The following is a 13,291-nucleotide window of genomic DNA, read 5'->3' as shown; positions in this document are numbered from 1 at the left end:
CTTTCGGATGAAGCCAGATAAATGCGAATCGCTCCCAAATAAGGGAAGGAGAGGCCAGAGTTTTGCCTTGCATTTTCAAAGGTTTAGGTCATTCGCCTCCGGGAAGTGTGGGAAGAAATGATCAGCAACGGGGGGGGGGGGGGGTTAAGCCCAGCAAACCATGGGAACCAACTCCTTAGAATTTCCTGTTTATTTGCAATTTGAGGAGAAGTCCCAGTTTGGAAGCATCTTCAGACTTCTTCCAAGTCTGCCTTCTCCCCCCTGCCGAAACAAATACACCCCATCAGGCTCTTCGCCCTGAAATAAATAAATCAGGATCTCTTTCGTTGGCCTGTTTTGCTGGTGGTGCAACGGAGAGTCATCGAAGACCAACTGTTGCTTCTAGAACTGGAGTGGGAAACCTCAGACCGAGTGTGGCTCTGCAGGCTCTTCTGTTTGGCCCCTGGACACCCCCTCAATAGCCCTGCTTTGCACCCTCCTGGAGTGCTTTTGGCCTGGTCAGAATGCATCCCTGAACACCAACCGCATTTGGAAAAGGGGATAGGTGAGTGGCTGTAGAAACCTGCCTACTCTACAAAGATTATGTTCGCAGTTGTTGCTCCGCCCACTTTCCCCTCTGGCCCTGCCCACCACTGGCACGCGGCCCCTAAAAAACTTCCCAGAGGGAAATGTGGCCCTCGAGATGAAAAAGGTCCCCAGTCCTGATCTGGAAGTTGGAGGAAACCTATGCAGTTTTTGGCTTGATATTTGTTCCTATTTCCAATGGTCTGGACTTCTAGCAGTCAGCGTGACTGGGCCGGGCGAGCAACCCTCCTTCGTCTGTGTTTAAAAATAAACCTCTCCTGTTTGCTTTCAAAGATATAATCGCTGTTTTCTTTTTCCCCAGGTGCATACCTGCACCCTGTGATTAACTTGGGAGTGTGTCATGCAAGGGATAACATCACTTGACTGGTGCAAAAAGGGGGAGACTGCAGCGGGGAGGGAGGGAAGGTTTGCTGGTAAAGTTTTGGATCTGAACCACAGCAGACCCCTTCAAAAAGGATCGGTCTTCAGCCAACGGGCCAGAGCTTACTACAGGGCCACTGGTCTGATTTCAGCAACAACAGCACTATCAACGCACCAAAAATAAAGTAGACCCAACGCTGGGTGGGTTGGGGGAAAAATGTACCACCCGACATTCCGATTTATTTATTTTTTATTTCAGTATTTATAAACTCTGCTTTCATATAAATGTATTGCCAAATGAGAAGCACAGTTAAAAATGGCAAGCCTCAAAAAGAGCTGCCTGGCAAAGCAATCTCTGTGATAATAATCCTTGCACTCTGGCCTGCTATCTAAAAGACGCAGCACAAAAGGAAAAAGTTTTGGGGAAGTAGGGGAGAGCAAAGCAAAATTGGGCACCAGTTCTTCACTGCAAGGTTCTCGTCACAACTGGCTGGAGTGGAACAAGCTGAAGGAGAGGGAAAAGCTGGAACTTGCTGATCTCTCCGCTGAGCCGATAAGGAAGCCCCGCGGTCCCTTTTCTCTCCTCCTGTCGCCTGACGGAATGGCTGCTTCTAGGCCGGCCGGCAAAAGCGGAGCCTGATGGAATCAATCGAAAAGAAAATTACATTTTTGTTGAGCCCCGGATGCGGAGACACGTTTGAATTTGGCTCGGGGTAGCAAAGCGTGCCCCCCAAATTCCCAAGCTGCCACTTGTAGTTTCCGTTCAGTATCTTCATGCTGTGAAACGAAACAACAACCAAAGTCCCGTGTGATTTCTCAAGCAGAAACTGGTCCAGGGAAACAGACGAAAGCACTCTTCTTCTGATGCAACATTCTTCTTCGGTTCTGCTGGCATGATGCAGTTATGAATAAGTAGGGGCTGCCAACCTTCCCTCCTGTTTTGCCCTTCGCCCACATCGGACCAGCTCCCGTCTCCTTTAAACCTCACCCACCCCTCGCCAGTTCACCCACAGCTCACCCAAGCCCCTCCCATCAGGCCCCAAGCTCCACCCTCTTTTAGAGGGGGAGGAGCTTCACAGCAGCTTGCTAAACCGCTGTGTATAGTGCCTCCGCCCTGTGTTAAACAGCTTGCCTGCAGAAGGTGACAACAACTTACATTTTTATGAATACAGGAAGGATTTTCCGTCTTGCTCTTCCTCTCAAAGTTGATCCGGGAGGTAAAGCACCATGCTGGTAAAACAATGCATTTAAAAAATAAAAGTAAAACATTAACGCCATAAATTTTTTTTAAAAAAACTGTCACCTTCGCAGCTAATAATTCCAAGGTTGCCATCAAAAGGCCTGAAGTGAGCAGGAATGTTTTTAAGTTATTCCTGAAAGTCAATAAAGAGGAAGGGTGTTCCGCAAGGAGGGAGCAGCCACCGAAAAGGTCCTGCCACGTGGCTTTCTTTGGGCTGCTCCAAGAGGCAGAGGAATTCCACTCGGGGTTTGAAAAATTCACCCTAAAAACGGCGTATGTCAATTTCCGCCTGTGAGGGTTAAATCTGTGGTGAAAGTGTTTATTTGAATGACGTTGCTCTTCCACCGCAGAGGCCCTCACAAAGCTGCCTACAGAAAAATTAGTTGCTGGGTGTTTTTATAGCCATTGCGTCATGAAAACAATAATTTTAAAATGGTTTGGTTAATCCTAATATAGCTCTGCCAAAAACAAGCAGCACAGTCAAAATGTACCCAAATCGGCCCGGAAAGCCCCGTGGGTCAGGTTTTGTCAAATTTTGAATAATTCCAGCGCAGTCTCCGAAGGAGGAAACTCAGAAGCTGTCTACCATAGGTGAGGGAAAACGAGAATAGAGGCAGAACATGGCCAGTCAGATGGGTGGGAGCATTATTATTATTATTATTATTATTATTAGCTCCTAGCCTTTGATAGCCACCTCCTCCTCCATGATTTTGTCTAATCTGCTCCATGCTGAGAAGCATGAGGCCCAGATTATTTTTAAGGGACAGCACTCTCCACACAGAAGCTCCCACCTTCAATCTCTGGCCTCTCCAGCTAGGGCCGAGGGAGGCTGCAATGTGAAACCTTGGCAAGATGCTGCCAGCCAGTGTATGCAGCACTGAGTCAGTTGCACCAAGGGTCTGGCTCAATGCAAGGCAACTTCCTGGGTTCCTCTTGGAACCAGCCCTTTATATCAGAGCCATGGGGATGTGGTCATTTGCTTTGGTTTTAGTGGAAGGGCCCTAACTTGGGGCAAAGCATAGGCTTTGCCTGCAGAAAGTCCCTGTTTCAGTCCCCACTGGCATTTCCTGGTAGGGCTGGGAGGGGCTCCCTGCTTGAAACCCCCAGAGAGCTGCTGCCAGCCAGTGCAGACAGCACTGAGTCAGATGGAGCAATGCTAAAGCCAGCTTCCTCTGTTCTGTGAATCACGCCGTCTGTTTCTACCACGAGATAAGATCTCGGGAGCCTTTGAATTCTGAAAGATTCCGCTTTTGGCATTGGGAGGCAGCCAGGGGACAGGAAAGGCGCTGGTTGCAAATTCCCTCTTTATTGTCCCAGGAAAAGGAAACTTATTTCTCTCATCTGCTGACTCCTAATCCCAAAATAACTTGATTGCAATGCATTGTCCAAAGTCAGGCACTTTAGGCTGCAGGCTCTTGTCCGTAAATCAAAGCGCAAAAAGCAACACTTGAGTCAACTCTCAGATTAAGCAGAAAAATAACTTAATATTATTATTATTATTAGGGTTTTTATTAGATTTTCATAACTAACTTTCATAACTTTCTATAGTCATCCCTTTTATATACTGCATAAAGTAAAGGTAAAGGGACCCCTGACCGTTAGGTCCAGTCGTGGCCGACTCTGGGGTTGCGGCGCTCATCTCGCTTTACTGGCCGAGGGAGCCGGCGTACAGCTTCCGGGTCATGTGGCCAGCAGGACTAAGCTTCTGGCGAACCAGAGCAGCGCACGGAAACGCCGTTTACCTTCCCGCCGGAGCGGTAACTATTTATCTACTTGCACTTTGACGTGCTTTCGAACTGCTAGGTTGGCAGGAGCAGGGACCGAGCAACAGGAGCTCACCCCGTCGTGGGGATTCGAACCACCAACCTTCTGATCGGCAAGTCCTAGGCTCAGTGGTTTAACCCACAGCGCCACCCGTGTCACTACCCCACTTATCACCGAATGCATATTCCTCGATTACATCACGCATTTCATCTAACATATATTCCTCTATTTCATATACATTATTTCTTCAGCAGAAAAATAACTTGATGCCCCTGGAAAATCTTTGTAGAATAATACTGCATATAAAAAGCAAAAACAAACCAATCGGGTTCAAAAATTCTATTGGGTTAATTTTTAATAGATAGAGGGGGGGGGAGAGAAATTGCAAGTAAATATCTCAAAAAGGCAAACGGAGGCAAATACCTGAAGCCCTCCTGAAGCAAATAGGTGAAGCAGTTTACACAAATGTTGCTGTCTGTCTAAAACAGCAGGGGAGAGTCGCATTTGGAATTCTGTGGGCGGTTCTGGGCACCTCGCCCCAAAAAGGATATGGAAAAGGTTCAGAAAAGAGCGGCCAGAACGATCAAGGGAATGGAACAACTCCCTACGAAGGAAGGTTGCAGCGTTCGGGACTTATCAGTTTGGAGAAAAGGCGAGTAAGAAGAGCATGATGGTGGTTTATAAAATAATGCAGGGGGTGAAGAAAGTGGGCGTCCCTCTCTCGTGGCCGTGCAATGAAGCCGAATGGTGGAAGATTCGGGACAGAGAGATCCTAACCTGTGAGGTAGGTCAGGCTGCATGGTGGTGACTGGCCCACGGTCACTCACGGAGCTTCATGACCAGTGGGAATTTGAACCCTGGTCTTCCAGGTACAGTCATACCTCGGGTTACAGCTGCTTCAGGTTGCGGTTTTTCGGGTTACGCACCGCCAAAACCTGGAAGTACCGGAACGGGTTACTTCCGGATTTTGGCAGTCGTGCATGCGCAGAAGCACTAAATCGCACTTTGCGCATGCGCAGAAGAGCTGAATTGCAACCCACGCGTGCGCAGAAGCGCCACTGCGGGTTGCGAACACTGCAGGTTGCGAACGTGTATCCTGCACAGATCATGTTTGCAACCCAAGCGTCCACTGCGCTAACCACTATGCAACACTGTCATGGTTGGGAAACTAGGTTCTTCGAAGGCCAGGTGTGTGTGTGTGTGTTTCATTTTCACTTCCTTGTTTTTCTTTCTATTTCCCCCACACACACACACACTATACTTTTCCATCTATAAGACGCCCCCATGTATAAGACACCCCCCCAAAATTTTGGGGACTCGGTTTTAGGGAAATGAGGGGAGATGGTCCAAAGTTGTTGAGCTTTCCCCCCGCCCCAGCTGCGGGCAGGAAACACTCCGTAGATCGTTCCCCACGTGCAGCGGCATTGGGGGAAGTTGCGCTCCTGCCAACCGGATGGCTGGCGGGGGCACCGCTTCTCCTCCCACCATGCCAATATCTGTGTATTGGACGACCCCAGTTTTTCGACCCAGTTTTTTAGTCAAAAAACCCCTAATATACGGAAAAAATACGGTATGTTACAGAACTGGGTAATTCCATGAAAACGTCAGCTTACAGATTCATTTTTCATTTCAGAGTTAACATGCTCTGTTATCATTTTAAAGATGATTTCCCAGAGTTTCATTACCAGGTCACAGGTTCTTTTTCTTTTCCCCAAAACAGCGTGTTATGTCACTCAAATTTTGGATTAAAATAATATTTTTTAAAAAAAAAACTTAACTTAAAACGTGTCCTTGACCTGTGATTGTGCCTCTTGCTTGTCCTTACAAAGGTAAGACTCACCTGCTTGGCCCCGCCTACTTTTGCCTCTAGCCCCGCCTATACCATAGGAGGTTACCCAGGGCATTCAGAAAACCCTTCAAGGTAGCAAAGTGCAGCCACTCCTGTTTCTGCCCACTCAGCCTGAGTCAGGAGATTCTTGGGCTGTGCTCTGGATATGATGATGATGATGATGATTACATTTATTACCACCCTTCACCCAAAGATCACAAGTAAAAAATGTTACAGTCGCAGAAATAGGGAGGGTTCTGGAACAACATAGCTCAGGTGTCAAAGGTGTGTCTCTTCAGCATGTGTCTGCAGCATGGGTAGGCAAACTAAGGCCTGGGGGCTGGATCCAGCCCAATCGCCTTCTCAATCCAGCCCGCGGAATCCAGTCTGGGAATCGGCGTGTTTTTACATGAGTAGAATGTGTCCTTTTATTTAAAATGCATCTCTGGGTTATTTGTGGGGCCTGCCTGGTGTTTTTACATGAGTAGAATGTGTCCTTTTGTTTAAAATGCAGCTCTGGGTTATTTGTGGGGCATAGGAATTCGTCCATCCCCCCCCCCCAAATATATATAGTCCAGCCCCCCACAAGGTCTGAGGGACAGTGGACCGGCCCCCTGTTGAAAAAGTTTGCTGACCCCTGGTCTTCAGCGTTTGCCCAAAGCCATATAGTGAAGCTGCACGCCAGAGACCAAGAGTTTAAAGATTTTTAAAGTCACAGCCATTCCCCGAAGAGATTTGCAGCGGTGCACCTCAGATTCCACTGTTCTTGAGATTCCCCGCAAAATACTCGAAGGATCTTTGAATCGCTCCATTGTTTTCGAGTTAAGGGATAGGGAAAATTAGCTCAGTCTTAACTTAATCTTCAGTCAGCTCTGTGTCCTCTTCCCTACTTTCAGTTTTGCATTGTAAGCCCCACAGGACAAGGAGGGAAAATACCATGGGCAACAGGGAAAGCGGGCATGCCAGATGCCACAACTGGCAGGGAGTTTCTTAAAACTGGGCCCACAAAACAGACGACTTTCGGGATAGCTCAGTCGGTAGAGCATGAGACTTTTAGTTGGGCGAAAGATTCCTGCATTGCAAGGGGATGGGCTATAGCTGTCAACTTTCAGATTTGAAAATAAGGGATCAGCAGCCTCGAAAATAAGGGATCAGCAGTTTCACCTGTCCCGGGGACAGTCTACGGGATATCTAACAATCTGAGATAGCAGCGGGAAGCAGCAGGAAATGGCGCTGGAATAAGGGAATTTCCAGCAAAAAAAGGGAAGGTTGGATTAGTTTGCCCTCGAGGTCCCTTCCAATTCTACAATCTATGGGTGATCAGAGCCGTGCGCCTGAGTGATAACATTAACTCCCAGAAAACCTCAGTGATGGGGCAGGGATTTAAGGGTTCAGACAGTCCTTGGGGTATCCTGAACTCAGGCTGTTAAGGGCCTTGTAAATCACAACAAGGACTTGAACCCGGTTCGGTCACGTAGGGGCAACCAGTGGGGGCTTCTCAACACTGGAGTTATGCGCTGGAGCTGTCTAGCCATAGAGCTTTGTACCAGCTAGAGACTCTGGCCCAGGGTCTAGGGTGGCCCCACACATGAGTCGTGGTGCAAAATGTCTCATGGGCACCAGGTTGGGCAAGGTTGAGCTAGGTTTATCCTGACTTCCTGCATATTTCAATCTGCTCCATCGCAGTGTGGTTTCTGTGTGGAGTTTGGGGTCCCTCCCCACCCAAGGCAGGGTGCAGATTCCCCCAGGATATCTCCGCGGTCGAAGGTCTACTCTTATCTCCTGGAAACGTTATTGCTAGAGACTTTGCCCTCTTTTTTATGTGTAGGACTTTGAGGCTGGTCTGATGATTAAGTTTATGGGGAGTCAAACATGAGAATTCTGTTATCTCAGGGCCAAAGTCTCAGGCGGACGTCATTCGTCCAGCAGGATCCCGGATGTCCCAGGGGGTTCTTCGGCGCATGACTCAGACAAGCTGTCAAGAAATGAGCAGGGAGACTTTTGCAGGCTGAGGGCCGCATTCTTTTCTGAGCAACCTCCCAGGGGCCAGAGGCAAAAGTTTGTGGAACGGCACACTTTGTGAATTTTGTAATTGTTGCCCTTGTACCATAGCTGTCAAGCGTCCCTTATTTGGCGGGACAGTCCCTTATCCCAGCGCCATGTCCCGCTGCTGTCCCTTATTGATGATGTCCCTTAAATAAACTCCTGAAAGTACTGGGGCCCTTTCTATGTCCAGCTGTCCTTTGTCAACAACAAATTGTTGCTGTTTTTTTGTGTTGAATATATGCTATATGGTAATTTATGGACCTAATAGGCATCTAAAGCCATTTGCACGCAACAAAATACCGTATTTTTCGCACGATTGGACGCACCAGACCATAGGACGCACCTAGTTTTTTGGGGGGGGAAATAAAGGGGGAAAATTTTCCCTTTATTTCCCCCCCAAAAGCAGGTCAGGGAAACCGAACCAGGTCGAGGAACAGCGGGATAGTGGCGCTGCGCCTCCCTGCTGTCCCCCGAGCTTGTGGGGCTGGCTGATGTCTGCCTGGCGCGTGGGGCGCTCTGCTTCAGGGCGCCCCACCCGCCGGGCAGCAGGCTGCTATCCGCAGCTTGGGGAGCCTTGCGGGGAACTCCTGCAGGGCTCCCCACGCTGCGGATGTATGCCTGGCGCGAGGGGCGCTCTGTTTCAGGGCGCTCCACCCGCCGGGCGGCAGGCTGCAATCTGCAGCGTGGGGAGCCCTGCGGGGAACTCCTGCAAGGCTCCCCACGCTGCGGATGTGTTCCCGAAGCGCCAGGCGCTCTGCTTTCAGGGCGCCCGACGCTCCGGGAAGCAGGCTGCTATCCGCAGCGTGGGGAGCCCTGTGGGGAACTCCTGCAGGGTTCTGCACGCTGCGGATGTCTGCCCGGCGCGAGGGGCGCTCTGCTTCAGGGCGCCCCTCGCGCTGGGCGACAGGCTGCTATCTGCAGCGTGGGGAGCCCTGCGGGGAACTCCTGCAAGGCTCCCCATGCTGCGGATGTGTTCCCGAAGCGCCAGGCGCTCTGCTTTCAGGGCGCCCGACGCTCCGGGAAGCAGGCTGCTATCCGCAGCGTGGGGAGCCCTGTGGGGAACTCCTGCAGGGTTCTGCACGCTGCGGATGTCTGCCCGGCGCGAGGGGCGCTCTGCTTCAGGGCGCCCCTCGCGCTGGGCGACAGGCTGCTATCTGCAGCGTGGGGAGCCCTGCGGGGAACTCCTGCAAGGCTCCCCACGCTGCGGATGTGTTCCCGAAGCGCCGGGCGCTCTGCTTTCAGGGTGCCCGACGCTCCGGGAAGCAGGCTGCTATCCGCACCCTAGACACTGCTAGCGGAGCGCTAATCCCGAAGCTTGGGGCGTGCGGAGCTCAGCGCGCCCCAAGCTTCTGGGTGCCGGCAAGGTCTCCGCTCTCCAGGCTTCAGGAAGCTTCTCCCACGGCTAGCGGAGACCTTGCCGGCACCCAGAAGCTTGGGGCGCGCTGAGCTCCGCACGCCCCAAGCTTCGGGATTAATGCAGCTCTCCGCTAGCCGTGGGAGAGCTGGGTCTCCCATGGCTAGCGGATAGCTTCCTGAAGCCTGGAGAGCGAGAGGGGTCGGTGCACACCGACCCCTCTCACTCTCCAGGCTTCAGCGAAAGCCTGCATTCGCTCCATAGGACGCACACACATTTTCCCTTGCTTTTTAGGAGGGAAAAAGTGTGTCCTATGGTGCGAAAAATACGGTATGTATTTTATCAAAGTAATTGTTGATCCCTTATTTTGGCTGCTGATCCCTTATTTTCGAGGCTGCTGGTCCCTTATTTTCAAATCTGTAAGTTGACAGCTATCCGTTGTACAGAAGACTGCTTTCTACAGATACTCGTTCACGTCCCTCACTATATTCCACCCTTTGGCCATGCTTCCTGAGGCTTTTGGGAGTTGTCCCTGCCCTTCATTGGTGTCAAGCATTTTCCTGCCGCAATGAGGGCTAGAAACTTGCTCCCCACCCTGTATAGATGAAGCTCAGATCCATGAGCAATTGTTGCTGTTTAATAGAGAGGTGAGTTTTTCTGGTTTTCCCAGGAGGCGGAGGCAGACACTGTGTTTTGCTAATCTATTTGCACCTTTCTCAAAATAGAAAAAAAAGAGAGAGATGATTGGCAGTCCCTAAGCGCAACTCAGGACAGGTTTGGGCTTGTCATACGTCATTTTTGTGACATCTGAATACGGCATGTACTTTTTAAAAATAGCTATGCGCTGGTGTTTATTTTATTTCCCCAGGTATGTTCCCACAAAAGGGTTGCGGTGATGCAATCTCCAGCGACCTGTTAAATCTGCTTACATAAGAGCGGGCATGTCTTTCAAAGACAGTCCTTAGAGCCCGCAGAGCGAATGGTTTCGTCTCTGTGTCACCTCTGCTGGTTTCAGTCGCAACTGAAATTCAGGGTGGGCTGCCCGGGGCCGGCTCTGCCCTAGGGCAGAGTGAGGTAGATGCTGGTTCTCACCTTTGCTGAGGTTTTGTTCCAATTGGCAACAAATTTTGTCCCTTTGAGAGATGGGGAGCCGAGCGCCAACCCTAGGTTCCAGAAAAGTCATAATATTCACACATTTCCCCCTGGCCTTTGGTCTGACAACTGCCTGATCCCTTGTATCCCTACCTGATCACTGAGATCTTGGGAGGAGTCTCTGCTGATGGTCACCCATGGCTGAGATGTAACTACTAGAAGATCTGCAGTTGGTCTCATTGGCCTGTGGAACTCCCTCTCACATGACAGCTCCACTCCATGCTGAACTTCAGCTGCCCAACAAATACTTCCTTATTCTAGCAGGTGTCTCTTGGGCATTTATGATTATTTTTTTTACTTTATTCTCTGCATGGCTCATTTTTAGGCACAGCGCTTAGAAATACTAGACAACTGAGTGGTATATAAATGCCTTAAAATAAATACTAAATGTATTTTTGTTTCTAATGGCTCATCTAAGCTCAGTATTGTTGGTGCTTACTGGTAGTGGCTGTCCATGGTTTCAGTCTTCCCCTTAAAAATATTATACTCCTCGTGATTCTGAATAAAGAGCTGGTTTAAATATGAACATAGGAAGCTTGTACCAAGTTAGGCCATGGTTTTGGGCATCACATGGCAGGACAGAGTCTCAAACAAAGATGTGCTCTCCCAAGCCTAAATTCTGAGCATGATCACGCTTCTGTCTCGGCGACGTCTGCGCTGGCTTGGCCATGTGCACAGATTGGAAGATGGCAGGATCCCCAAGGACGTTGAGAGACCAGCTCTGTGTCACAAAGATGTCTGCAAATGTGACGCAAAGGCTGGCAGTATCGACACCGCCATGTGGGAATCCCTTGCAGATGACCACAGTGCCTGGAGACAGACAGGTCGGACATTCATAGCAGTGACCAGAGGAGGAATGACCGCTGGGAGCAGTGCAGAGAGAAGAAACGTTGTGGTGCATCTGCAGCAGCAGAACCGGGCATCTTCATCTGCCCCGGCTGCAACAAAACATGTCTCTCCCGTATCGGTCTCTACAGCCACAGCAGGCGCTGTAAGTCTCCAACAGTTTGACTTGACCTCCAAAGGCGCACTCCTCCGTTCTCTCCCGAGACAGACGGGTGCCAACCATCTAGTTCAATATTGTCAACACTAACTAGCAGCTGCTCTCCTGGGGCCTTCTGCATGCAGAGCAGCCGCTCTGCCCTTTTGCAAGCCCTGACGATCAGCTGAACGGTGACATCCTTGCTGGTTCCAATGACCACTTCGGAAAACCCTATGCCCTCCACGAGACACAGACGTCATCTGGGACAAACCGGCTTGTCTGGGGTGCCTCTACCTCCTGACCTATATTTCTGCAAAATCAGCTGGTGCTTTTTTTTTTGCAGAAGTCGGCAGTGGGGGATTGAACATCCGGTGGAAAAAAAAGCATCACTTTCCAGCGCAGACGTGACATCCTGTTATGCTCGGTGCAGAATCAGGAAAGAGGGCAGAGCGAGCTAGACTTTGGGTGGGTGGGGGGAATGGACATATGCTAAAATCTGGTGGGTGGGTTCCGTCAAACCCTTTTCACTGAAGCCACCTCACATCCACCTCAGTCATAAATAAAACATTGAGAAATCCCCAGAAAACTCTTTGCACCTCTGTTGTTTATGGGGACGAGGTGCCCGTGGCAATGAGCAGCGGGCAAGCTCCCTTTTCATCTGCTGCTGCTTTCTTTCCTTATACCAAGACAGAATAATAATAATAATAATGATAATAATAATGATAATGATAATAATAATGATAATAATTAATAATAATAATAATTTATTTATACCCCGCCCATCTGGCTGGGTTTCCCCAGCCACTCTGGGTGGCTTCCAACAAAATATTGAAATACAATAGTCTGTTAAAACATTAAAAGCTTCCCTAAACAGAGCTGCGTTCAGATCCACAGAGCTCAGGGCTGTCCACACTGAATGGCAGCGACTGGGCTTTCAGATGGTAGATATTCCAAGCCCTGCCTAGAGATATTGAGGATTGAACCTGCGTGCTCCCGGCTTGCTCTAATCTGCTCTACCAAGTGAGCTGCAGCCCTTGGCCTAAAGATAAGCTTCTATTCCTCATGGTTCTAGAGATAGAGAGAGCCGGTTTAAACAGGGGGAAAGGAAGGGGCCTGCCACTGCCAAAGTGCAAGTCAGACCATGGGTCCATCTGCCTCAGTAACGCCTGCACAGGCTGGCAGCTGCTCTCCATGGTTTCAGGTAAGGGAGATGCCGGCACACCTGTTCAAGTAGAATTCAAAGACCCCAAGCGCAAAAGACAGGATGCTGGAGTATAAGGGACTGTGGGATGTGCTCTTCTGATGCCCTCATAGAGGAATTTGCATCCACCAAGACCCTATGGCACACACACTAAAGTGCGCTTTTCTTTAAAATGCATCATTTCCTTTTATCGGGTGCTGAAAATAGACCTTTCGGGAAGCTGCTGGAAGTTTCCAATGTTTGTTGTTCTCCTCGGTCTCTAGGGGAAGTTCCCCCCCTTCCTCTTTTTGAGACCTTGTTTCCCTTCTCCTCTCTGCCCCCCCCCCCTTGAGAAAGCATTACATAACAAAGCATTCTGCATTCTCCAGGGGTGAGTCACACACACAGATACTTCCTATTCTCCTTCAAGATCTCTCTTTGCTTTTCCATTGATGGGAGAGGGAAAAACCCAAATCCTTCACCCATTGAGCTTTCCCCCCCAAAACAGATACTCCTCCCTTTCCAGCTTGGCTCCGCCTTCTACCATTAAGTTCCATGGAGCTGTTGATCCTTCCCACCTCTCCTGTGGCCTCGCTGCTTCAGTGTTCAACACAGATATGTTAAATTGTAGACTGAACCATTTCTTTCTTTCTGGGGGGGGGGCGGGCGGAGGGAGAAGTGAGCGCTACCCATCAAACTCAACCGGTGGGGGAGGGACTCCAACATTTTATTTCGTTTCCTTAATTTTATTTATTGTTACATTTCTAACCTACCTTTCCTCCAAAGAGCCCAAGGTGATT

This window comes from Podarcis muralis, chromosome 16 (genome assembly GCF_964188315.1).
Source record: "Podarcis muralis chromosome 16, rPodMur119.hap1.1, whole genome shotgun sequence".
NCBI lineage: Eukaryota > Metazoa > Chordata > Lepidosauria > Squamata > Lacertidae > Podarcis > Podarcis muralis.
Note: the sequence above shows the minus strand (reverse complement) of the source record.